Source organism: Macrobrachium nipponense, chromosome 28 (assembly GCF_015104395.2).
Source record: "Macrobrachium nipponense isolate FS-2020 chromosome 28, ASM1510439v2, whole genome shotgun sequence".
In the NCBI taxonomy this organism is placed as follows: Eukaryota; Metazoa; Arthropoda; class Malacostraca; order Decapoda; family Palaemonidae; genus Macrobrachium; species Macrobrachium nipponense.
The window spans coordinates 58590692-58618072 of record NC_087217.1 but is presented as its reverse complement, the minus strand read 5'-3'; the positions used below and the strand labels follow the sequence as shown (position 1 = coordinate 58618072).

Here is a 27381-nt window from a genome sequence, read left to right as displayed (position 1 = left end):
AGAGGGTCATGGGTCTAGCAACCCAGTGTATTTCTGGTGACAGAAGTTCACTCTCGACGTGGTTCGGAAGTCACGTAAGGCCGTTGGTCCCGTTGCTGAATAACCACTGGTTCCATGCAACGTAACAACACCATACAAACAAACAAAAAAATCTAGCAACCCAATTCCTGAACACTTGATGAAAACTTGAAGGGTGCCACTTAATAATGTGTGCGTGGTTTAGAATATATTGACCACCAAAAAAGCTTTCATGACTAATGCGCCTGCCTTAATTCATTTATAAAAGATTTAAGGTATTAAGTGGATGACTCCAGAATCGAAGAGCCCGTTGGGGCTGAGATTATCATCTCACTTAATCATATTAACACAACTGAAAGAAATTTTTGCCTTCGGAGCCGATTTTATATATGGGACTTACTACCAAAGGGCAATACAGTCCCTGGGAGAATATATCAAGCCCTTAATAGTTTTACAGATTTCAGAATTATTACTTGATTTAAGTCGTTCAGATCACCGAGTTCAATTCTTCTTGTATGAAATGTATAGGATGCCACAACAAGACGGATATCTTACCAGGAGTGATCTGACTAAGAACACACTTTTACGCAGTGACCCTTTCCGTTTTGTAACCTACCCAAGTAAGGAGTCCCACCTCACATGGTTAAGCCTAGCTAGGACATTGTGGAAGTTAGGTGCCCTAAAAGTACTATAAAATGGCAGGAACGAAGGAGCTACTGTTTGTAGTATATTTGTAAACAGTAGACTATAATGCCTCTAGATAGTAGCTGTCCAACCCCTTCCATTCTGTAATGAATGTGGTTCCTACTGACATTAGACAGGTTGAATACTCTCCGTGTGGCTGGGGCGTGGAAGAAATTCCTCCAATCATCTTAAAAGGAGTTTAGTGCTCAAGACCAGATTGGTTGCAAAACGATGCCCCTTATATAAAATTTCGTTGTCTTTTTAATCTTTGGTAGCGTTTATCTACGGGCTGCTCTAGGAGCAAGAGCCCGTGCTTGCATAAGGCCAGCTTAATCTCCAACAACAAAGGTAGCGTTTTTATCCTTTTTGTAATTTTTCTTGATTCTGTATAACTTTTCGTACATGAACAGTGTATTGTTAACCCATATAAAAATATCTTTGTCTCGTTAAATCAATATTGTAAGGTTACTAAAAAAAAATCTTCATAAAAGGTATTTTATTTTAATACAGGTGCAAATGAAGCTGAGACACAATATCCTTCTATTGCCCACGCTAGATGAAGCAAGACATGGGCCGGGTAGACAAAAGTTTGGCCATAACCTCTAAATCAAAGAATAGACCTATACCTCGCGAGGGATGCCACTACAGTACTCAAGATCCAGAACAGAAATGATTCATGCTGAAAAGATATAAGAAAAAAACAAATCATCGGAAGAGGGTAAGGACACATTAATGTTTTTCGTCACCCATTTCATCTAGGGTAAGTGAAATGGAATACTGATAGGTCTACGATTTTAGAATATATTCGGCTATAGATAGCTAAAAAGATATAAGAAAAACGGATCACCGGTAGAGGGTAATGACACGTTAATGTTTTTCGTGACCCAGTTCATTTAGGATAAGTGGAATGGAATACTGATAGGTCTACGATTTTAGAATAAGTTCGGCTATAGATATCGTGAGCCCGTGTGATTGCAGGCATCTGCTTTTCAGTGTAAAATGGCGTCGCAACAGAGAGAGAGAGAGAGACCAAACAACAAAAATGATGTTCGGAAACGACTTCAAAAGATACGTAAACCTGGTGACAGGCGGAGGTGGTTACCTAAGACTTCTATAATCAATATTTGGCCACGCCTGTTAGCAGTCACCCCTTGGGCCCCCCATCCCACCCACCTGTACCTGAGCCCCACCCCTACCCCCTATTCCCTGACCCCAATCTCCTGAACTTCATTAACTCCATCCCCCTTACTTTTCAGTATTTAAATCCTTTCTTAACGACACCTCTTACTTATAAAGTATTTTCTTTAGGCTTTGAGTAACATATTGCCATTTTGTTTGTCTATTATTATTATTGTTGTTAATGCAGTTTTTGTATATATGTGGTTTTCTGATATTTTATCTAGTTCATAACGGAATGGCTTAAGAAACGACTCTTCAAAAAGAATAGAATATTATGTCTCATAAAAGTTCTTAAGACTGGCAAGAATCAATACCATCACAATTATTGTTTTAGCTATAATAATAATAATAATAATAATAATAATAATAATAATAATAATAATAAAAATTAATATTATTATTTTTCATTTACTCGGGGAGTAAGCCTACAAACTTCCTACTGTTTTGTTCTTGTTCTTGTTGAGGGGAGGCATGGGGCTTAGACAAGGTCTATGAAAAAGCCTAAAAATGTCTGAAAAAGGTGTTTCGTGTTGAGTTAAAGATGCAGGAATTTTAGGATCGGATGGTTATGGTAGATTTACATATTAGAATGAAAATTTAAAAAGTAAGTAATGTGCATGCTAAACAGTACAGAACAATTATTTCTAATGAAATTTAATGTATTTATGTTAATTTTCGTTGTTGAAACAACGCACCATTAGTAGATTTTAGCACGCGTCCCAAGGAAGCTGGAGGTCGGATCACCTTTTTTTTTTTTTTTTTTTGACTGGGTGGTCTTTATAGTGTGGGGTTTCTGGTTGCATCCTGCCTCCTTAGGAGTCCGTCACCTTTCTCACTAGTGCATTGTTTTTAGTAGCACACACTTGTGCATGAGTCCTGGAGCTATTTTGGCATCTAGTTTTTCCAGATTCTTTTTCAGGGATCTTGTGATTGTGCCTAGTGTTGTCATGATTATGGGTGCAATTTCCATTGGTATATCCCATATCCTTCTTATTTCTGTTTTCAGGTCTTGATACTCATCAATTTTCTCTTGCTCATGGAGTAAGCCTATAAACTTCTTTGTTGTTGTTGTTGTTGTTGTTGTTGGTGGTGGTGGGGGTTAGGGGGAGGCGGTAGGAAAGCCTTATGGAAAAGCTTAAAAAGGTCTCATAAAGGTGTCACACGTAGAGTCAAAGATACAAGAATTTTAGGATAGGATATTTATGATTTATTTATTAGATATGAAAATGTGAAAAATAAACATGTACATTAAACAGTACAGATCGATTATTTCTATTAAAAAATGTAGCGTATTTATTTCAATTTAATTTTCGAGTAAGCTAGAGGTCGGATCACGCCATATTTCCCTTTTCTCATCTATTCTGTTGTCTCATGGTATTGCGGTACTTTCTTTTAGATTTTGTCAATCAACGTCATATCTGGTCTATCTGTTCTGATATGATAGTCCCAGAGGATCTTTGCCTGATCGTTTTCTGTCTCTCCCTCAGGTTGGTGCTCGTATCTCTTATTACTGCAAGGTAACTGGTGTTTCTTGCACAAGCTCCAGTTGAGGGCTTTTGCTACTGAAACATGCATCTTTTTGTACTAGTTCTGTGCAAGTGCCGGACATTCGCTTGCTATGTGGTCTCATTTTTCAATCATTATTATTATTATACATTTAAGACATCTGAGAACGCCAAGCTGTGAAGAAAATTTGTGAAAAAGATATTATTCTTTAGACAACTATACCCCGCAACTCCATACCTTTCTCCATGCTGTGACAATAAACCGTAGAGTCCCCCTGTTCCCCGTTCTTATTCTAGTCCTCGTACTAGCTTCATTCAAAACCTATAGTCTACACATAAATAATCACATGAACATGAAATTATATTTATGACGTTAAAATGTGAAGTTTTTCGTCATATCAAAGTGGCCTGTGATTTTGTCTGTCTTTATTTGCTAAATAAATTGCCAGAAAGTGACCTGGGTTTTAGTAATGGGTAACACTAGAAAAAGTGTAAAATCATCATTGCTTTTCATAAAGGCTTTGCTAATAAAACCACTGTTGTGCGTTACAACAGCCATAAGAATTATATAATTTTTTATAAGAATATCCACCAGTGTATTACAGTTTTCTGTTATGAAACCACCTGTTTAGAATCACAGGTCGGATCATGTGATGCGTAGTTTCATTCTTCAAAGAATCCCCCTTCCAAGTAAGAGAGAGAGAGAGAGAGTGTGTGCGCGTGTGTGTGTTTGGGGGCCCGGAGGCGGTTACGCTCTGAGATCAGGTCGAATTGCCCGGGAGAGTCCATCATATAACTTTCACTTAGTCCGATTCGACGCCAAGGCAGGTAGGTATCTTCAATATTGAAGCTACAAGGTTTTCAGAAGCCTCGAGGCCATCGAAATGTTATAGTAGATTCACATCAACCGTGCATTTGCTGTCTAGGCCAGTCCCTTACGACGCTCCTGATTGGCCGTTGATAAGCCAATCATAGGGCTGGAAACTATCAGTCTCCCTCGAGAGTTCACATGGGTAGGATTTATGTTTCTTCTCTCCTGAGGGATACGTCTTTCAGGAGAGGTGGAACATACATCCTGCCTATGTGAACTCTCGAGAGAGACTGAGAGTTTAAAGCGGCCAGCCCTGTGATTAGCTTATCAACGGCCAGTCAGGAGCGTCGTAAGGGACTGGCCTAGACATTCAAATGCACGGCTGATGTGAATCTACTATAGGATATTCGTTGCATTAAATCTTATACTTCGATGAAACCATCTTCCAGTTTAGGTTGGAAGATACCACTATTATGTCGAAAGTGCAGAAGGAAGTGAGACTCCAACATTTGAAGAATGCTTAAGCCCCATCTCACCCATTTCATGGTAAAGCCTCGTGTATGAACGATCGTAATCCTAGTGTGGGCTACCTCCCACCATTGATGCTCTAAACAAAGGCATGGGAGATGATGGAATGCAGGTATTCCATTAATGGTCAAGGAAAAGGCCACAGCCATCAAAGAGCTCGGTTATCTGTACATATATACATTTTGTTTTAGGTTATGGTCAGTGGATGAGTTACGAGCATAAGCAATGGCTGACGCACTCATTACCCAAGTTATTCAAGATGGGGTAACAAAAGAAATGCTTTTTCAGACCTCGATCTCTTGAAGAAATATCACTTAAAATTCCCCATATGTTCGTGGGCATTAGTGCCAGTTCAAATTCGTTAGATCCAATTTTGAGAAAAGCTATTGACATTCCGATTGTAAGAGTTACTTCTGTGTACTTGAATTCAAGAGTTCTTTTACAGGCTCTTCGCGTGAGCAAGAACCCGTGACGGCATAGTGCTAACCTAGTTTGAAAAATAAATAAGTAAATAAAAATAAATAATACCAACGCAAAACCCGATGGCCTCACCCCTGAGAAAAAGTAGATTTTATATTGACTGGAAATTCAGGCAATCTCAGTATTTATTTCATGGAAGAAGAAAATCCAAGGAATAATACATGTACTGTCATGCTTATTTGTTATACCCCTGTTAAAAGAACCAAGGACTTTTTTTTCTATCCTTTTACGTGTCCGCAGTGCACGTCAAGGAGGAATCTGGATTCCTAAACTCAACAGTAATCATCTGCCCCAACTCAGGCTATGACTTAGTTTGTCAGACTTTGTGTCATCGGCGATGCTAGACAACTGGTAGCAAGAGAAGAAAACACAAAAAACGTGCAATACTTGCACCTGAGAGAGAGACTAAATCATCTGTAATATATATACACACATATATATATATATATATATATATATATATATATATATATATATATATATATATATATCTATATATATATATATATATATATATATATATATATATATATATATATGTATGTAGTATGTATGTATAACTGAATCACGAAAGTTTGGAATGTGATAAATCCATAAATAAAGGAATAAGCCACGAAGGAAAGATAAACAACGGAGTCTGTAAGATCTTTCGACTCAATGTCCTTTACTGCTAAGTAAAGGACATTGAGTCGAAAGATCTTGCAGAAACTCCGTTGTTTATCTTTCCCTCGTGGCTTAAACCTTTATATATATATATATATATATATATATATATATATATATATATATATATATATATATGTATGTATGTGTGTGTGTGTGTACGTAAGTATGGTTTAAAAAACCCTCTATTGATCTCTGATAAAACTGTTAATAAGAATTACTGATAGAGAGGACGTCGTTGTTGGCAGTACGCCATTCCATGCTGAAAAGAAATATAGCCCTAATGTCTGGAACAACTGTAGTCACGCCAGACAGTCACGTGTTTCCCACCGAAGTTACGAAAGGGGTCATTGGGAATCAAGGCGTTCCATGAAGCTGGTTTTAATCTGAGAAAATGTCTTTTTTTAAATGCACAATCGGTGCCAACTTCTATGTAACAATGTATGATTGTAAACCTATAGTAATATTGGAGCGGCTGTGTAAGATAAATTTACACATTCAGTAAAACTGGGGAGCTACGTATGGTAATTTGTTCTGTTAGTGCGGTAAGCGTTTTCTTTATTAGGCGTCAATGAGGCAAAGAAAATGTCATTTGTTTTATTCTTATGGGTAACTACAAACTTTTTCCTCTTAACCTGATCAAGCAAAGACACTCCCGACAATATAAATGTTAATTTATAAAAAAAAAAAAAAAAAAAAAAATAAGAACGTTTATTTGCAGGGGAGTGCAACTGTGCGTGTGCGCTTAACTATGATGGGAGGGTCATGAGTCACTATAGCCATGAAGAGGCTGCAGTCCCTTTGTTATTGAGGGAAACCAAAGACCAAGAAATTGTCAACGATTATAAGTGTAAAAGGTCATAAGACCATCCTGTTTATAATGATGAATTCCATCTTCAGCTTTCAAAACTTGAGGCAATCCATAACGTTTAGGTAGGTGAAGGATGTCCGGGCTTGGTTTGGTGGGGGGGGGGGGGGGGGTGTTGCCCACGGGGTTAGGTTAGGATGTAGTAGTACCTATCCCTTGAACTTATTACTAGGATCTTCGAATATATTGCTTATTATTGCTATGGAAACTGGATTCTATGTAACCACTTTTTTCTATGCAACTTAGTATTACCGACAAAACTAATATGAATGCTTAGCACGTGTAGCTTGACATTCACACTTGGATCAAACTACGATCAAATGAGTATAAAAACAAACATGGGTAATGTCACGTAGCAGAAAGTATACTTTTTCATTACCCAATGATACAAAACTACCACAGTTCCATTTTTTTTAATTAGAGCAAAATATAATGCTGTTATGTACCTTAACTATCCCTTTCAGGATTGCAATTTTCTCAGCTACTGGGGAAGGAGCATTTTTTGTTGAAATTTAATTCACCTTTTCAATAACACTGTAAGAACTATGCTTAAAAGGGACTTATTTATAGTTTCTCATTAGAATGTGTACACTTTCATTTTCCTTTGCTTAAGTATGTGGTTATTTATGATATAACTACATTGTTAGTTTTCTTTGTAAAGTAGTTTTACATACTACATGGTATTCCTTTTCACATTGTTCTATATATATATATATATAATATATATATATATATATATATATATATTATATATATATATATAGATATATATATTATAATATATATATATATATATTATTCAAGATTTTAAGCCAGAACCAAGGAAAGTTGAGATCTGTTATTACAAGATTATTCATCCTTGTCTATATACAAGTTGCCCCTTTGAACTGAAAGGATCCATTCTCTAGAAAGCTATCTCTGCTTCCATTGGCTGTTGGAATTTAACCCCCACAGGGCGTGGGCAGAACTTCAGGAGAAATTTTAAAAGGAGCAGGGACCAGTGGCTGTCCCTCAGAAGAACCTTAGAGCTCAGGAGCTCCTTACCTCGCCCTGCAGGCACCACTTCACCCCTTTCTGCTCCCCCCTGCCTCCTCTGGGGAAGTCCCAAGTATTTTTGTACGTCCATAGTGCACAGAAATATTAACAGATAAGAAGACTACCAAGCCCAGAATCTCCAGGTACTGTGAGAGTAAATTCCAGTTCAGCCAGGGAATTGTTTTGCCTTTTGTCTGTATTTCATTTCCATTTCCAAGGCAACTTCCCCCCTCCATTGTCTAGCTTCTCATTCCCCCATCTTGGTCAAATGCTGTGATTACTCTCCTTGTGATACTAGTAAACATCCCCTAGTGAATTCAAGCAACGAAATAGTTCTGTGTAAATTCCCAGTCATTTTCATCCCCCCCTGAGTGGCCTGTAAACTTTTGATTGAAAGAAACTAGTGTAACACTCGGCCACGTGTGCCCCGCCTTATGACAGAATACCATCTCTTTGCAGACAAACACCGTGACTGACTGTGGCAGAACTTGGGAACCCTTGGAGTAAGCCTTGCATTTTCAATAACCTGTTTGCGCGAAATTCTGAATGCCGTGTCTGGTTGCCCCCAGCCACGTGTTTCCGGTGGATCGACAATCAACCACCTTATTAGTTCCTGGACCTATGTAAATTAATGTAAATGTAGTGCATTTAAAACTAAAGTCCAGCTTTTATGTAAATTCCTCCTTATGCCATAGTTTTTTCCTCTTTCCTTTGTTGTGGTCTGGTTCCTCTGTTCAAGGACAATATTTTCCAATGTTAAATTACATTTTTCAGGGGTGAACAAGCAGATCAGAACAATTAGATATATATATATATATATATATATATATATATATATGATATATATATATATATATATTATTCTACATATATATATATATATATATATATCTATATATATATATAATAATATATGTATAATATATATATATATATTTCATATAAGTTCTACTTTTTTAAATCATGTCATTCTTGTAAGTTAATTTCATAAGAAGAATGCTATATTTATCCAGTCATGTAGCGTGTTGACAAATAGGCAGGGTGAAACATTTTAAGCAATATTTTATATGGGATTTTACCTTTGCAGAGTTAGACATAAAATTAAATTTTGTCTTTTCTAATTTCTACCTGACTTCCTATTATAGTCTGTCTTATTCTCTATCATCTTTCTCCCCGAGATTTTCTGAGTTTCCTTACTGGTCATCTTTCTGTTACTTCCATTGTCTATCACTCTTCTGATTAATTGTTCCACATTCTTTTTTTGTTACATTTCCAAATAATTTAAATTAATTAGTTTTTTTTCTGTTACTGGACACCACTTTCCTCTGCAACTCCCTACTTTAGGGTACTTAAAAAATCTCCATTTTTTTACTGTTTTCAGCCTGTTTCTTATAAAGGAAGGAGGACTTGTAGAATGCATGATAGTTATCGTTATAAAAGAAGGACTAGCAGCATGCATGATAGCTGTGATACGTACTTTAGTTTGTTACATCTCAGTTTTCCTCCATTATCTTCTGATTTCCTTCTAAGCTTAGGCTAATTGACATACCCTTCATATGTGCTAAGTGCCTATGACAGGAGTGATTTAATATTTACTTGTATTCATCAATGTACTTGTTGAAAATCTCTTGTATTAACAATGTATTAGACATTAATTTTGATTCAATTTTTGATGTGCTATTAATTTTTACATTGGTTCAATTTTAGATGTGCTACTAATAATTTTTATATTGGTTCAATTTTTGATGTGCTACTAATAATTTTTACATTGGTACTTCATATGTACATGTATCTTTACAATTCATTATTTCATTACTATTATGTTCATGAGAATTTTTACTCACAAGGATTTTTGTGTGTAGCATTATTTTATGTATGCTATACTTTGAGAACTTTTCTAATATAAGAGATGGTAGACTCAAGTTTTCCAGTGTAATTTTAAGTTCAACTTCAACAGAAAAATCTTGCCGGTAATTAAAATTCTAAATATGTATGCACTGCTTTTACAAAACTGGACATCAGCTACTAAGTTACTGCTGCATCACAGTAAAGAATGTGAAAAACTGAGACTTGCTTTAAAATGCAGAGACAAGGCACATTCTAGCAAATAAAAACTAATAAAATTCTGTATCCTTCCAAATTTGTTTATGTCTGAAGGTGAAAGGTTTGGAAACATCTGCGTATAACTGAAGTTCCCTGGAAACAATTTTGAGTCTTGGTTCTCCATAGGAAGTAATGATGACCTCCTGTGAGTATTCAACTCCAAACTCCTACATGAACATCACAGCTTGGTCCACCTAAATAGAAGAAATAAATCATATATTAAGGATCAAAGTTAAATTTTTAAAATTATTAGCCTAACTGATGGTGCACTTAACAGTTATCAGGCTGCATAAAGATTGTTAATTTGTACAATATATACATACATAATGTCACACTAAAAGAATTATTAGTTTATTATAGGAGTCTAAACCTAATAATCACCATTTTCTCTATGGGTCAGCCCACTTTCATCCCATAGTTTTAAGTTTTACTTAACGTTGCACTGTGGCTATTAAGTAATGTAAACTTAATACGTAAACTAACATGGTTTCCAACCAATGGGTGATATTAATTTATTAAACTGTACTATCATTTAAATATATTTTGTTTTCTTTGCTCCTGATGCTCAAATTAGAGACAATATTATCTATTCCAGAAATCCCTGAAAAAACAAAAATTTTTGTTTTCTAGTTTACTAGTACTTTTATTCAAAATTTTAGGTTACCTTACCATTTAGGCAATAAAACAGTAAACTGTTTATAGGAAACCCATCAGTCATATTAGCCTAAGTATTAGTTGTAATGTCCAAGGACATGCCAGTTCTCAAGTCAAAGCAACTGCCAGGGTCCCAGGTTAACAAGTAACTAAATGGGCATGTATTTCTACTGTCCACTTATGCTATACATCTCCCAGTTAACTTCAATTTTTAGAATCCATGTTTTTCATGATTAATTTTAATTCCATTCTATTTTCAGATTATGGTTCATGCCTACTCTCATCCTGTTCCTCCTTTTTGAGGTAATTAAAGGAATCATGGCAATCAGCCTACAAAGCCAAGTACGAGGAACTTTCAGCCATTAAGCACATTTTTCCCCCCACATAATTGGTAAGTGCTTACAGGCTGTAATCCTGCCAGTTGACAGTGACTATTCAGACATGTCTTTTTTTTTTAATTAAATATTGAATTTTGCTTCTTGTTAATTCTGTATGGTATTTTAATTGTTACAATAATTTTCATGAGAATTTAGATCTGGTTTCTTAATTATCATTTGCCATTTCTCCACAAATCAATGAAAAATCATTCCATTTCTGAAGTGTCTGCCAAACTCCTCTGGTATACATACTTGCCGTGCTTTTTCTGTAGTTTTCATGCTGTTGTATTTATTTTGCACTTTGAGAATGTGATTTTTTATCATTCCTATGTTGAGGAAAGATTGTCAAGGTTTACCACCAAGTAGGGTATGACAGATTTTTATGTCTGTGCTGGAAGCAGACCCTCACCAGATTAGTGTTGTGCTTGAGACAGCACTGCTCTCCCAACTGAAGATCTGTAATTAACTAAGATTAGTCCACTGTCCAGTGGTTATGCCACAACCTAAGAAAGAAGAATTGCACATTTAAGACAGACAGTCTGCTGCTGATTCTTAAGTGCCTTGTACTGTGGAGTCTTCTATTCCCTGTTTGACTTTTGATTCATCAGTCAAGATCAAGTTGATGGAATTTTTTCTCACCCTTGTGATACCATACCAGTTACCTAATGTTCATTACGTACTTGGGTGGTCCGTAAAATAAGGTTCCCAGGAGCTGCAGTTGCGAGGAACGCTGTTACGCGGGATCCGGCAACACTGGTGTGTAGCTTTGTCCCCCCTCTCCCAGGAATGCAAGTAGTTGCAGCTAGGGGCCAAAGGGACACTGCAAAGAAGCTTAAGTAATGACTACATTGCTATGAATAAGGTGCACTAATGGCACTAACCCCATGGGGTTTGCTGACTGTTCTTCCCACTTATGTCAAATGCTGTGCATTTAGGAGCTTCCTGATTTTGATTTTGCGGTTGAATCAATTCACCAATTGCTATTCCAGCTCTGGCTTTCAGCAAATCCAAGGATCTCCCCTTTTTCCTTATTCTAGTGTCTTAGAGGCTCGTTGAGATTGCCAGGATGTAAGAATACAGTAAGATTTACGTATTTATACTGAGAAGTAAAATTCTTTTACAGTTCCATAGATTCAAAATCTTTATTATTGTAACACCCCTTAACCAAGGGACCATTACTTATACTACAGTATTCCCACGACTTCTCTGAAATAACATCCTTGAAGTGCCATGAGAAATGAGACTTTCAAATATTGTTTGACCCAACCATTCTTTTACTGAAAGCAAGGGTGCACACTATGAAAAGTGAGCTGATCTTAATAGTTAGTCAAAAGAAAATACCTCTCCTCAACTGGTTGGTTTCCCTTATTGAAATGATATTTGCAGGAAATATGAAAGAAACAGTGGTTTTGATGTGGGTATGTAGTGGCTTTGTTCTTTGATGTAATAATTCGAACATCTATTACCATCACTTTTCAGCAGTTAAATGTAACCATTTAAGGCATAAACTAAAGGTAACACTAGAATGAACAATTTAATAAAAAATAAACATTACATTTCTGAATTAGTGTAGCAACAGAACGATCCTTAATTTATATATGTAAATGGTTTTCTCGGACATAATTGGTGGGTCATCTACAGAAGTAATCCGGACGTATAGCTGGGCTGATTGATCACTTGTAGTATGCAAATGCATTGCTGGGCTGAGATTACTTGTAGTATGCAGATGAATAGCTGGGCTGATGATCACTAGTGGTAACATAGCTTTATTTTGTGGCAAAGAGACTAGTTCCTGTGTTCCACTAATGACAGTCTTCAATTAAGATGAATGTTCACTCACAGGTGCATTTGCTGGTACGGACCCCCAAGGTGAACCGAAGCAGCTGACAACTGTCATTAAATCTCCCATTTATCAATAATGGGATGCAAGCTTGCATTACAGCCAAAACACATGTCGGCAGGGGAATGGGGCACTGCCTCTGTGTGGCTGCAAGAACACATGAATTAGTAACTTCAAAATGGTTGGTTGCACTTTAAATTAACTAATCTACTCCAAGATAACAGAAAGTCCTGTTTCACAGGTATAACTACTGTTCAGGTAAAGTGAAATTTTTGCATTTATGTAAACCTGTCTGATACAATTACAGTTGTTATGTTCGAAAGCGTAATGTATTCCTGTTTACTTAAAAGAGATAGCAATTATCTAAATTTTGTGGTTCATATAACTTTCCCAACAATTATATTATGATTATGCTCGATATCAAAAGTTTAAGAAAAGAATTTTTTATAAAATATTTCTAAACTAATACAAATTAAACACTTGTACCTATATACAATAATCAAAATAGTGTTAGTTAAGAGTAAAAATAATTATTCTACAAATGAATTTGTATTTACAAACCAAAAAGAAACCCTCACAGCTGAAAATTTAGTTTTGTAAAGCCGCCATTTTACAAACAAGATGGCCACCCAGATGACCTAGAAAGTTTAAGCAACATTGCTTTTTGGAATCCTCTTGTCATAAGCTTTCCAAAAATCTATAGTGTATTTCAGAACACAACAGACCTGATTAAGTGGTTTAAAGGCACCAATTACTAGTGATGGGAAATAAAACCTTGTACTTCTATTCACCAGTCTTGTTAGGGAAGAAATCCCTTACAATAACATTATTCCAGGTCATGAATTGCAATCATTCTGTTCAGAGAAAGAAGCCCATAATGAAAACAGCATTATTATGCTTTCACAAAAAGATTAAACTCCTTTGGCCACCTTCCTGTAGAGCATAAAACAAATCACAAAAGCAGGAGCACATTGAAAACATCAGTGACCTGCTTTCTAAGAAAGGGACAAAAGAAACAATCACTGAACAGTGAGGAGATACAAAGAAGAGAGGCGTGTTAGATACCAAGACTTGCATGAACACTGCAAGTAGTACAGTTTGATAAGTTCATACATTCATAAATGAAGGATGAACAGGTATTAAATGTAAAGTTTGATAAGGACAATGCAATACTAGTCTAAAATGTTTTTACATGATACTGATGGCTGTCAGTTGGGGGCACTTCCATTTTGTAAAAGTGAGTTTCAATGATGTAGAAACAAGTTTTTGGATATGCTAAATCATCACAATAATGGTGTTATTAACCAAAAATCTTAAAACTTCCTTTACTAGATTACCGTGCAGCATAACTACTCTTGCAGACATTCTTCAACTCTTCTCTACAGCAGCAGCAACAACCCGACCTTTTTAGACCTTGTGTGTCAAATCTAACCCAGGAAGAGAGGTTCCAATAAAGATGGCTAAGGTTGGGAGTGAAAAGGGAAGGAACCAACCTTGATCAGTTCTTAGTGCAATAAACAAAGGACTGCTACTCGCATGGCCTACACAGAAAAATTAAGAGGTGGTTGGGATATTGTGACCTGGTATGTCTCACATGAACTTATCCCTCCGTTCATTGATTTTCACTCCTGGATCTGTATTATGAAAAACTAGGACTACTTTTGTAGTTTTAACCCAACTGCTGCATATAGTGTTACAAAGAATCAGTGGCCTCTTTATGGAAAGTTTCTTTGACACTTCATTCCACAATAATCAAACACCTAAAATAAGCTTAATTGAATTGTCAACTTAAAGAGACCAGTTATGCCATGAGAAATACTGTAACATTAATTTTTTTTTCTTCTTCAAGCTTGAACCATGGAAGGCTCTTGTTAAAGTACACCAGGACTCCTTGGCAGTGCCCAAATTCAACTCAACATAGGAATCATGAAGATGATTGGGCTGGCAATGTAACCAAATCCTATGACTCAGGACAAGCATCTCTGCCAGCCCAACTTCTACAACTGACTGACTTTCTCTCAAGGATGGTGGTTGCATTCCACATTGGACAAATATGAACTTATTCAACACTGATAAGTCAATGGCTATATTCTTGTCTGGTTCAATCTTTGTAAACTCAAACACTGTACTTGGTCAGTATAATGTAGTTAGGTAAATAATAAGACAAAATAAAAATGAGTAGAGAAATATAAAATTTACACAATTGTTAAACAGTTATCAAGCTTACAGGTATATAAGATAAGCCAAAGTACACAAATTACTATGAGCATCCAGGGACAATGACTTAGAACATGGTTGGGACTTAGACCTTTGTAAAATTCATCCTCACCAACCCACATCTTCACAGCAGATTATCTTGATCAACATTAAAATGGGGAAAATGATTGATGAAAATCAGTACTAGGGTGTACTATTAAATGTAGTCATTCTTTTGCTATTGCATCACGATGCCTCTTTCTATAGAACAGAACAAATAGTGACTTTAAATCATCTGAAAAATTAAGTAATTCTTTTACATAGCTAATGTTTAAATGCAAGAACAAAAAGCTAATATTAATGATTAAATTCACTTAATCCCCTTTTATGAAGATAATCTACCGTCAAGATGTGAGCTAGTGAAAACGAGGTAAACACAGGCCATAGGCCACTACCAGATCCTGAGTCCTCCTTGTCCCTGGATGCACCTGGTAATTTGTGTAATATGCCTATAAGCTTCATAATTGTTAATTGTGAAAAAATTGTGTAAACTCGGTGTTAATATATTCTTCTACTGTTTTTCCTCGGTTATTTACTTAATATTATTTCATAATTTTATTATTTACTTAAACTTATTTCATAAAATTATATTTTCTAAATAATATGTTTCTTCCATATTTCAAATATAGATGAGTTTACATAAAGTCTTCTATGTCTAAGTTTTGCTCTATAATCATTCTATCATACTTTATTCTTTTTCATGATTTCACTTCTTCCTAAACCGAGTAGATTTGGATAATGTACATATTCAGTAGTATAACTATTGTTCCCTAAACCGAGTAGATTTGAATAATGTACATATTCAGTAGTATAAACTTTGTTCCTTGTTACCACTAACACTCAATCCCTGTAGGGGGGAGTTGTGTCATCAGTGCACTGTAAGCATTACTTAAAGTTCTTTGCAGCATCCCTTTGGCCCCTAGCTGCAACTCCTGTCATCCCTCCTTTCATATTCTCTTTCTTCTAACTACTTTCCACCCTTCCTCATATCTGATCCATGGTACAACTATGAGGTTTCCCTCCTGTTACACCTTTCAAACCTTTGACATAATGTCAATTTCAGTTTCAGCACTGAATGACCTCTTAAGCTTACAAATTAACTTAAGACTCCTTTACAGCCTAATTATGATTAGGTATAATTCTTCTGTAAAAATAATTCACATCTATTAGACTTGAACACACACACATACCTGCATGGCTTTCTTGTCACAGTTTTCAAGATCATCAGGAAGGATAATGTTATACTCTGTGGCACATAACCACCCATCAGAAGAATAAAAATATGCACTTGCTTATAACTGTCTCTGTATATGAATGGGAGCCTGCAAACATTTCCTGTTATCGTTCTGAAAAATGAAATAAAGAGAGTCCATCACATGATAAACATGCTATGTGCTATGTTTCTTCAAAACTGTAAATTGCAATTGAAAATAAATGTTCCAATCATGACAATTTTGTTATTTATCATGCTTTCACCTTATATTTTTTTTATTTAAGTTAATTATATGTACATATACTGTATACTGTATCATGCCTATAGTATAAAAAAAATTGAAAATTCTTGAGATACTTCCAATCACCCATTTATATACTCTCAGTGTTATTATAATAGTATATACTAGTTTCAAAAATATTATTTGTAACATTATCCTAAGCTGTTTAACAATACTATGTGAATAAAATACACATTTACTCCAAACTCCCCCCAAAAATATTTTTGTCTTGAAAATATCCAAAAATTCTGCAACACCATTAATAATCAATAAAAATTAATGAACAAATCATGGAGTATGTTAAAATTAAGTCTGCAAACCTATCATTAATGATTAATGATGAAGATAATGGTGATTGATGCAAAACATTTAGTAAAAATTCAAAAAAATTAAAATTGTTGCTTGCTATAGGTATAATAAACATCAATAAACACAATCCCAACAAACCTGTGAACAATGATTAGTGGTGAAAAATGGTGATAATGGTAAAAGATTATTGGAAAAGAATTAGTATTGCCGTACAAATAATAAACATAAATAAATGTGAATACTAATGATTAATAATCCAGATAATGGTGATTGATGAACATAAAACAATCATATATGGATGAAAAGGCATGAAAAATGGATGGTAAAAAAAGAAAGAAAGAAAGGAAAAAAAAATTTCCTCACCAAAATGGAAAAGTTTCTGCCTTTTTTTATTTTTTGTGGAGTTCAGTCGCCTTAACCCAAATGATTACAGCTGAAGATGACCTGAGCAGCATTCTCAAACTGGTTGCCCTCTGCACTCCTGTTGAATGCCCTCTTGGTGATAATTAAGCTGCCAAATTCCAGGAAGTCTTCTCCTCATGTTGTACAAGGGGAACCTACTCTTTTTATGGGAGCTTGCTATCTCCTCATTGTAGCTCTTGCACTTCCTAATATTCTGCTCTGTAACACTGAAAGAGTGGTCGCATGCCATGTATGCCACTTGACAGCACAGACTGATTCTATCAAAATGCTGTATGTAGACTTCACAAAGTAATGCAAAGATCATGAATGTTATTATAAACTCCACAGTTGTCAACAGGGATGCCAGGTACATAGTCCCCTAAACACCTGACAAGAGAACTTTCTATTTCATTGGACACTGGCTGTAACATGTTCCTCCCATACGTACAGTTAAGACTCATTTTGCTCGATGTTGTGTACACAAAAACTGTATAACCACAATTTGTATTTGAGCTGACAGAAAGACAAAGATAGAGAATGTCTGCTGTAAGTCCATGGTGACACATCTAAACACTGTCACAGAGTTAGCAGTCTTCATAGCACTGAAAGCTAGATATTTTTTCAAAATATGCCTCCTGTTCTTATTCAAGGTGAGAGTATTTATTCTGGCCGGTCTACCATCAACAAGAGCTTCCATGAGGTGCTAACAGGTGTTGCAACATCCTTTTTCATAGGATGAAACCGATCTCACAATAACAACTAAAAATCTTGTGGTAATATTTTAACTACACCACAGCAAGATCAAGATGGCTGATATCCAACCAATCAAGGTATTTCTCATTAAGTGCTCTCATGCTGAAGTGAGACACCAAAAATTGCCAGTTCAGGGTATGTATTTGGAACACCCTGTTATTTTCCTGGTATGGGGGTTCATACCACTCAGGTTCTGTACTGTTGCTCCTCACTCAGGCAACTCTTCCATAACAACTTGGGTCCTCATTGCAGTTATTGCATGGACGGAAAGGAGAGGAAAGCAGCCTTGCAGATTGTTATTTTCTTGCCCTTAAAGGTAACAGAGTAGCTCAATGTCCAGTTCTTGCTTCTTCAGTCTAAGATCACTTCCTCTTGATAGCTTCCCTGCGAATATTTCTTTGAAGAAACGATGTCTGCAAGTTGTAGTCTCCCACTGCCCAGTATGCCTTAAAGGCCACAGTAACTGCCTCATCCCCCACTTTTGAAAAACACTTGTTCTTCCAGTTGCAAGGGGGGACTGACCTTCATGGCTGAAATAGTCCTCTCACAGGGGACCAGTTTTCGTAACAGCTTATGTAGGGCAGGCCAAGGTTTTTGCCTTTTAGCAACATAAGCAGCCCACGTTCCTGGTCTACTAACCCTTTTCCTTCTGTACTGGATACTTGGCCCCATCATTCGGAGCGGGAGCCACTGCAGGTGGTAGCACTGGCATCAAAACTGATGGGGGGTGGGGGAGATGGCCACACAAATGGGTCTGCTGGTGGTACAAGATGGATCATTATGCGTATTATGAACCACTTTCACTATCATTGGGATTCAACCACTTATCATCAGAAGATTCACTGGAACTATACGTAAGTATAATAATGAGATTTTCTTCTTTTTTTTCTTTTTACACAGCTTTCCTCTTTATCCCCACCTTTTATGACACTGCCTTGTTCAGTAAAAACTCTCATTATGATCTGTTACTGGAAAAGGCTCACAATTATCACTATCACCATCATCTAAGTACAAAACATCCACAGTTTAGAAAGAACAGGGCATCCAGCATACAGAGGGATGTGATTGACACCATGCTTAGTACAATATTTCCTGAGACAATTCCAAATTTTTTCATGCCAAAATTACTCCTTAGGTATTGAAGAAGCACCTGAAAAAAAAAATACAATTACTAATTGGCTGAATGGGTGTAAGTGTGTATTTTAAACATCACTATGCACATTAACCTAAACACCATCATATTACTCACTGAATAAAATTAAAAACAAAAATTAGATTTGAACTTATAGCTTTTTGCACTACTTAATCAAATACAAAGATTTCTTTATTATTCATTCATCATGTCTCTTCTTAGGGTGCCCCTTCACCCTAAAATGGTGGCCCAACTTGGGCCAACACTTTTCATGAATACCCATGTTATATCCTGGGCACCAGTGTTTTGAACCTTTTGGACATATAGCACGCAATCTTAACTTTGTCCCATCCAGTCTTGCAAACCAGTGGTGTGTTCCGCATCCAGGTGATCAGGGACCAGCTGAGGAATCCGACAGGTTTGACAAGCGACTACTGGAAAATGGTGATGCTAGTATCATCTTGGGTAGGGATGAATCTGCTAGAGCGGTAAAGGACTCCTACTGTCATACTAATAAATTTGTATCTATCAACTGGTTTATTAGTGTTCTTTTATATAGCATATATTAATTATGAATGTAACACTGCAATATTGAAGAGGTTCATAAATATTTTTTTCCAGTAACTCCCTGTCAGCCTTGGACAGCAAAATGATACAGCTGCTTGTCACTCAAGTCCACCCCTCCCATCCCTATATTATAATCATATATACCACTTTAGGTTTCACAGCATCACCATACTTTTCTTCAATATCGTATTTTCAGCATGTGATAATGTAAGTATATATACTGGTTTACAAGGTTTTTCCTTGAAGCCACAGGCAAGAAGCTGATCCTTCCTTATATACACTGTATCAACAGCCATCAGTTTTTAAATTTTCAATATAGCTGGCAAAATCTTTGATGTTATTCTTATGGTTCCCGTTAGGAAAGTATTATGAACCAACAAATCATTTGCAAGAGGTACTTTTGTATAAAAATTGTCTGTTACAAGATGTTAACTTTTAATCAGTAGATTATACTCTTCTCCTTAATACTCAATACCACTGTATGTGCAAGACCTTTTTCAAACCCACCATATGATATGTCAAATAGGAGGTACAGTCATATACAATGAGAAAATATGGAATCTCATTGAAGAACAACTAAACAAACCATGTAAGAAATTTATTTCGATTTTTAATGTTCTGTGGTATAAGTAAAGTCAATGACAGTTTTATTAATCTGATATAAAGACAGTGAATTTAAGACTGTTCTTTTTTAATATAGAAAAGCACTTGGGACAAAGACAAAACACAACTTTTATCCGAAAGCTTTATGCTAAGCTACATTCAAGGTACTGAACCAGAACAGCTACTAAAAAACTGTTTGAATTTCTCCCTCACAATGACTGCGTTTTGATTTGCATTACCTGCTTGTTGACCTATACCAACTAAATAGTCTGCCATGCATGTAGAGTTTGTGATGAGACTGTTTGAATCATTTTGGTCTATCATGAAATTGTGCAAAATGCACGTTGCAAACACAATATTGTCTACGTTATCTGGCAGGAACTTCAGAGTACGGTGGTGCAACTGAAATTTTTTAATTAAAATTCTGAAGGCATTCTCTACAACTTGCCTTGCATGTGACAGTCTGCAATTAAATACAGTCTTTTGAGCATCTCCAGTACTCTGTGATTCTGGGAAAGGTCTCATCAAGTATGTTTTCAAAAGGAATGCTTCATCACCTACCATTACATAGGGTGCTAAACAAGTTGTTCCAGAGAACTCTTTAGCCTGTGGAATATTCAGAACTCCCTTTTCTAAATCCATTCCAAGCTTTGAATGGGAAAAAATTTCCCCATCACTATTTTTATCACATGATACTATGTCAACTGCTACAAATCTATAATGTGCATCAACAAGACCGAGAACCACCACTGAAAAAATCTGCAAACCACTATTTGGTTGGGCTTGAATCTTTATATGTTTACCACCTATGGCCCCTATACAGTTTGGGAAATTCCACAGATCCCAAAAATCTGTTGCTACTTGCTTCCAGGTCTCCTGTGTAGGCAGTGGCAACTTCAGGTTGGAGTCTTGATGATAGCTGTGCACACTTCCTTTACAATGTTATGAACTGTTGAATGTCCCAAGCGATAGCTAAGTGAGATAGTCCTGAAGCTATCACCGGTAGCAAAGAATCTGGAAATATTAATATAAAAATACAAAAAAATTAATAACACAACCACTTTATAATAGTACTTTTCCTACAAAAATAATTATGTTTAAGTTACATGCATAACTTGTTACTTTCCATTCACCAACTGAATGAATGTGCTATAGTAAGACATTAATATGATTTAGATTCATATATTTTTTTTTATTTTAAGTCTTTGAAGCTACAAAATGTGGTCAGGAAGCAGCAAGTACAACAAAATACATGTTGATGAAATACCCTTTGTGAAGCCTGTTTTGTGTGAGAGACATCTCTAATTTAGCAACTGATGGAGCAAGTGTGGATACTGAGAACGTGGAAGATACAGAGGAAGACAATAGGGAATTACAAACAAAGAAACAGAAATGCAGAAGAGGTGGAGACCTGCCATCTATCGGAGGGATGTGTTTAGGACAAGTAGGCAAGTGTGCCATCATGACAACAGTGCGTACTTCATCACGAAAATACATGCCACTACCTCAGACAGCTACCACCATGCTAATTAATATTTAGTAGATAATAACAAGGAAAAAGCATCTACTGATCCCACTGATTTGTTCTTTGATACCATGGCTGCTACAGTCAAGAAATTTTACCCTCTATTATCAAAATATTATCAAAACCAATATTTTTTCACTTGTATCCAAATTGTAGCTAGGTATGAGATGACACAAATCTTAAGAGAAAATTACACCTGCTGCATCAGCTACACCAACATCTGAAAAACATGGACAACCAGTTCCAGAACACTAATTACAAAAAGACTGTAATACCTATATATTACTGTAATTCGATACTCACCTTCAGCATACAGCTAGTTTTTCTTTCGGTGAAATAGCCTCCCGAAAATTAGTATTCTTCTTGAGAAGGTCTCCCTCTACTTGTCAAGCAGATAGTTGAATTTAGATTTTGACATTCTAAAATACTGAAAGAACTTAACCTCATCGTCTTCCAGCTCCTTGTAATGAGTCCAGTATTCACCTTCTTCTTTTCTTTTTCTCAATGCTTTCTGTACCCATAATCTCTTCTTGCGCTTCTCTTTGAGTTTCAACTCGGCCTCCTCTTCATCTAAAAGAAGTGCAATTAATGCAAGTTCCTTTACGCTAAATCTGAGAGGCGCCATACTAGACGTAGCTACTGGGAGGCTAGGCACGAATTGATCGGGAATTTCGAGACCGTGATGGATAGTAGCAGAGTCAAAAGTAATAGGGTCTGCTCAACTCGGCAGTGGGGGCGGAGCTAATACTGTGACGTCAAAAGGGTAACACTACCCATGCTTCTCCATTGAATTACTTAAAGAACCCTTAGTTTTTATACATTTAATCCATATCGCATGGTTTTTTTTATATAAAATCTGATAAAACTTGTAGAAGTCACACGCTTGATGTTTTTTAATAACCATTCAAAGTATATAGGGTCTGCTCAACTCGGCAGTGGGGGCGGAGCTAATACTGTGACGTCACAAGAGTAACACTCCCCGTGTTTCTCCACTGAATTACTTAAAGAACCCTTAGTTTTTATACATTTAATCCATATCGCGTGGTGTTTTTCATATAATCTTGATGATAAAATCTGTAGAGGTCACATGTTTGATTTTTTAAATATCCATTCTCTCATTTAGTCACCAAACCTTGTTTTCTTGCACAATATATATATACCAGTTTGAACACACATAAGCTACTCCAGCTTTCTTCATATGTTTATTCTTTACTTATTTATTTACTTACCTATATACTTGTTTGCTGTATTCTTTTCAAGTCCATTTCTTTAAACATGACAATTATCAAGATTTTAAATAATTCTTAAGAAATGTATTTAGTTCTGTCACTGTGTTCATACCGCACTTTGAAAAGCAACTTTTTTTATGATAAAGGTTAGAATGATAGATTATAATTATATTTTCCAAATCTTATTGTGAATAGTACTTATTGTTATGCAATAAATACAAAGAAAATGTGGATACAGGCAGTGTAAAAATGGCAGTTGCATTTGCATGACTTGGCCACAAAAAGAAAATATCAAAATTATAAGAATTATATCATATAAGATGTAAGGTATCAAAGGAATAAATGATGAAGAAAATGATACAGGGAACACTATTCCAGCAAATTTCTCATTAGCACTTCATATCACATAAATATACTTCTGAACACATAAGTTTACATATAACACAAACTGTATATATAAAGGTATTAATTATGCATGCCTCAAACGATTATATTTTCAAATAAAGTACAAAAAGTTATTCGTCAGTCTGGCTGGATGTATCTGATGACGTTTCACAAGGGACGAGGCTAGATTTCAGATCTCCCACGAACGCTTAACTTTTTTATAATTTTTGCCTGCGTAGATAATATTTTCTGTGCACGATTATGGGTTTGAAAATAATTGTAATTGTAATGTGTCATATACCAATTGAAAGGGCATTCTTTGTACTTTTACATGGTATATGGCAAAACATAATAAGATGAAAAATTATGTAAGAAAAATGTGGTAAATATTTACATAGAATTTAAAAATTTTGGTCCGTCTTTGACCTAGAATTCCTCAAAAATTTCTGAGAACACCTATCAATTTTATTTATGCATTATATAGTAAATTTTATCAGCTTTCTAATCCATTTTTTAGTTTCTTTCTATCATCATTCCGTAGTCAGATACGCTACGAAACGTGATGAAGTAATTGCACAATTTTGTGCGCGTAGATAATTTTTTCTGTGCGCGCCTGCGGGTTTGAAAGTAATCGTAATTGTAATGTGCTATATATCATTTGAAAGAGTATTCTTTGTACTTTAACGTACTAGGGGGAAACATCAGTACAGGCCAACCCTCATCACGGTAGACGGGTCTTATTCACTCGATATTTAATTGGTGAAACATGAATACAATTGCAACTCTAAGCATACCATTTAAAAGACTGAAGTTTCGTCAACATATTGTGATATATGAAAGCCCCATACGAACTAAAATAAGCATGTGAGCTCTTCGTAAAATATGTTTTCAAGGCAGTTTTGAAATCCAATATGGCGGCTACGTTTTTCATGGACGGTTCTCATCAGTGACGGACACCATCTTTCCCCAGCCTTCCCAGCACTCATTTGAACAATGTTAGCGTATGTATGTAACGTTTATTGATCTTACTCAAGATTGCAGTTGTAATCAGCACAATAAAACAACATTTTGTTGCCTATATTAGTGAAAGTATGAAACTTGTTATTCCCGGGTTATGGTTGGAACTGAATTCATTCTTACCTTGTAATCGGCGGTTTTTATCCTTACTGCCATCACAACTGAAACTCCACAGTGCTTATTTGATTGTTATTATACACATTTTGGTCTCAGTTCACTCCACATTGCACTTTAAACCCGTTGCTGTTCCTGGTTTCTAAGCGCGCGCGCCATAAACACAATTACAAACAGCAGACGACGACAGACGACGACAGACGACGAAACTGCAAAGTTTTATTCTAAACTGTTTACTTTACTCGTTATTTAGTTTAAATTTACATTGTTATTTAAAAATTTTGATTTAATTCATGTATATTATCCCTTTTTTGCAACCAAATTACCCCGAAAAATTACAGATATTTCTAACGTAGATAAAATCAAATGTTTCTAACGTTTTCGTACATCTGGCTGAGAGAAGGGAAGGTGAAGGAAGGAAGAAGGACAGGGGTGGCGGTGGAGGTGGGGGGAGAGGGTAGGTGGAGCTGTTTACTGGTGTGTTCCTATCCATTTCTGGATAATGGAGTTTTGGTCTATTAGTACAAGGACAAGTGTAGTTATTCTTTACGATTAGTGATTCACGATACCCTTATAAATTACGGCACTGGGGGTAATGCACTAAAGAAAAATCTCGCTCTGTTACGAGTGTTCGTTACAGAAATAGGTATTGCCCAAAAACGTGCTTGCACTGTCTCTGAAACCCATAGTAGACATGCTGCTTAGTTGTCAATCAAGTTTTTATAACCAAGTATTTTTTACAAGCTAGCTATTGAATAAATTTGTATTTTTCTCAGTCAAAACATATGCCCCTCAATGCTAACTTTCCTCTTTTAACGACTTTCTGGTCATTGCAAATTCGGCCCCATAATTTCTTATGGTGCGAAAACAGACAGAGGCCCATGGACCGAAAACGATTGCGTCACACTACGGCGATAATCCAGCAGTAAAACATCTTCATATATCCAAAAAGTAAATAATAGATATATATGCGCATTACGATTATAACAATTACATGTATAGCTGATAACAATCTGCATGAATAACTGGTAAACTGTTCTGCAATGACAGTTGAGTATAGCAATTATTTACAATAGGTACGAAAGTCAAGATGTCGTGACGTCATAATACAGAACTTGAAAGAACGTTCTAATTCAGAAAAATAATTACTTAAATTTGAGTCAGAGTCGAGTTACTTTTTCAATAACGAATATTTTCAAATTAATCATCATAAATATGTAAAATATTGATGTTTTACTACTTATTTAAAAATTAGCCAAGAGCACGCTTCTCGTCATCTTCTACCCCAACAGCTGTTTACGCCTGGCTTGTTGTTGATGAGAAATCGTGTTTCGATTGTTGTGATAAAAGTGCTCCAGCGTCTGTGGGTACAAGTGGTGTGCGGATTTATCACAGGAAATGGTTAGTTTATTGACACAAGCTACTCCGTAAACATCGAGATGGCGTCAATCTTCTAAATACCTCGAGTTGTAAGTAAGTAAAAATGTTGAACGCGTTTTGGTGAGGTTTCCACTACGTTTGAGACCGTTTTCAGTACCCTCTGTTTAAATCTGTTTAAATCTTAAAATTTGGCCTTAATTTCTAACTTTGGGGAAAATACTTACTTCGAAAGGAGAGTAGAGGTCTTTAGCTCCGTTTCTCACCAACAACAAGTCGCGACTGATGCCCATCTCGGGTGTCAGGACGCGTTATAATGTACTTTTTCGGAGGGTGGCTTGCATTGATGGTAGCTGGCCTGCGTGGCCTGCTGTGATGATCTACCCTATACGGCAACACAATAAAAGGAAAATTTATATAAAAAAACGTCCTCGCTAAAATAATTATATGAAAATCTTATCGTAAATATAGTTTCATAAAGATAAGGTCCTTTTGTAACTGATGACGTTTCACAAGGGGCGGGGATAGGTTTTAGTACCGCCTCGTGAGCAGACCCTGCATATTTTGACTGGATAGTACCTACCTAGTAGTGCATACAAGGCACGACTGATGGGACCGTGACGTGACGTGTTGGTGACGTGATAGTATAATTTGAATCAGACTTTACTGACTTCTTTTGACCGCTTAGGTATGGACTAGGCCACTGACAAGCAGACACGGATTTTCCTTTTATTAGATTTTCTCTTTTTTTTTTTACCGTACTATCGAGGGACGGCCAGGCACACTGCACATTTCCAAATAAACGTCGTTGTCTACACTCATTACGGCGGTAATATTATCGCTCCACGAATCGTAGTCCCGAAAACAGCGATGAAACTGTTTATTGCACAGTAGTAGTAGTTATGGGTCGAGGCAATGCCTTTGCAACGGCGCCTCTTAGTCTTGGGTATTTTTTGTTTTTGTTTGTTTATTTGTTTAGCTCTTTCCTTTTTTTCTCTCTTTTTTTCCACATCAAGTATATGGTTTCTTTTCTTATTTCGTTGTTACCTGAAAATAGAAATTTTCCCACTACGTCACTTTCCTTCTCTTCATAGGGTTGTTGTAGCCCTATTGCTTTAACCCGTTCCTCTATATATGTATCACAATATAAAAGGAAATGAAATATGTCTTCTACTGCATCATTGCAAAAAGGACAACAGGTGTTCTCCTTCTGGTGCCTTTTTGCTATATTTAAATTAAGAGAGTTGGTTCTGGCTTTGAAGAGAAGGACTGAACCCATAGAGTTGTCATAAATTTCTTCGTCTTTTATTTCTCTTTTCCACGTTTTATATATGTTCACAGTCACTTTATTTTCCAACTCTTCTTTCCACCTCTCTGTGTCCCATATTCTGGCTTTGTCCTTTATTTCTGTTCTGGACATTCCTTCTAATTTTCTTAAATTTATTTTAACTTCATGCATGTACTTTTCCACAGTT

General features: G+C 36.1%; 2 long non-coding RNA genes across 4 annotated transcripts; one reads left to right on the top strand and one right to left on the bottom strand.

Annotated features, from left to right (window-relative positions):
- Positions 1 to 15524, top strand: LOC135201781 (uncharacterized). The gene is made up of 5 exons (XR_010311605.1): positions 1 to 1050; positions 1213 to 1420; positions 10789 to 10919; positions 12748 to 14328; positions 14595 to 15524. It is a non-coding gene; the product is annotated as an uncharacterized LOC135201781 (long non-coding RNA).
- On the bottom strand, positions 12427 to 27381 carry LOC135201780 (uncharacterized). 3 transcript variants are annotated; one of them, XR_010311602.1, is made up of 6 exons: positions 26490 to 27381; positions 22089 to 22859; positions 21126 to 21274; positions 17167 to 19108; positions 16192 to 16347; positions 12427 to 12892 (listed from the first exon to the last, which is right to left on the bottom strand). It is a non-coding gene; the product is annotated as an uncharacterized LOC135201780 (long non-coding RNA). The 3 variants fall into 3 exon arrangements; XR_010311603.1 differs by having other exon boundaries at positions 22089 to 22355; XR_010311604.1 differs by having other exon boundaries at positions 22089 to 22355; positions 26664 to 27381.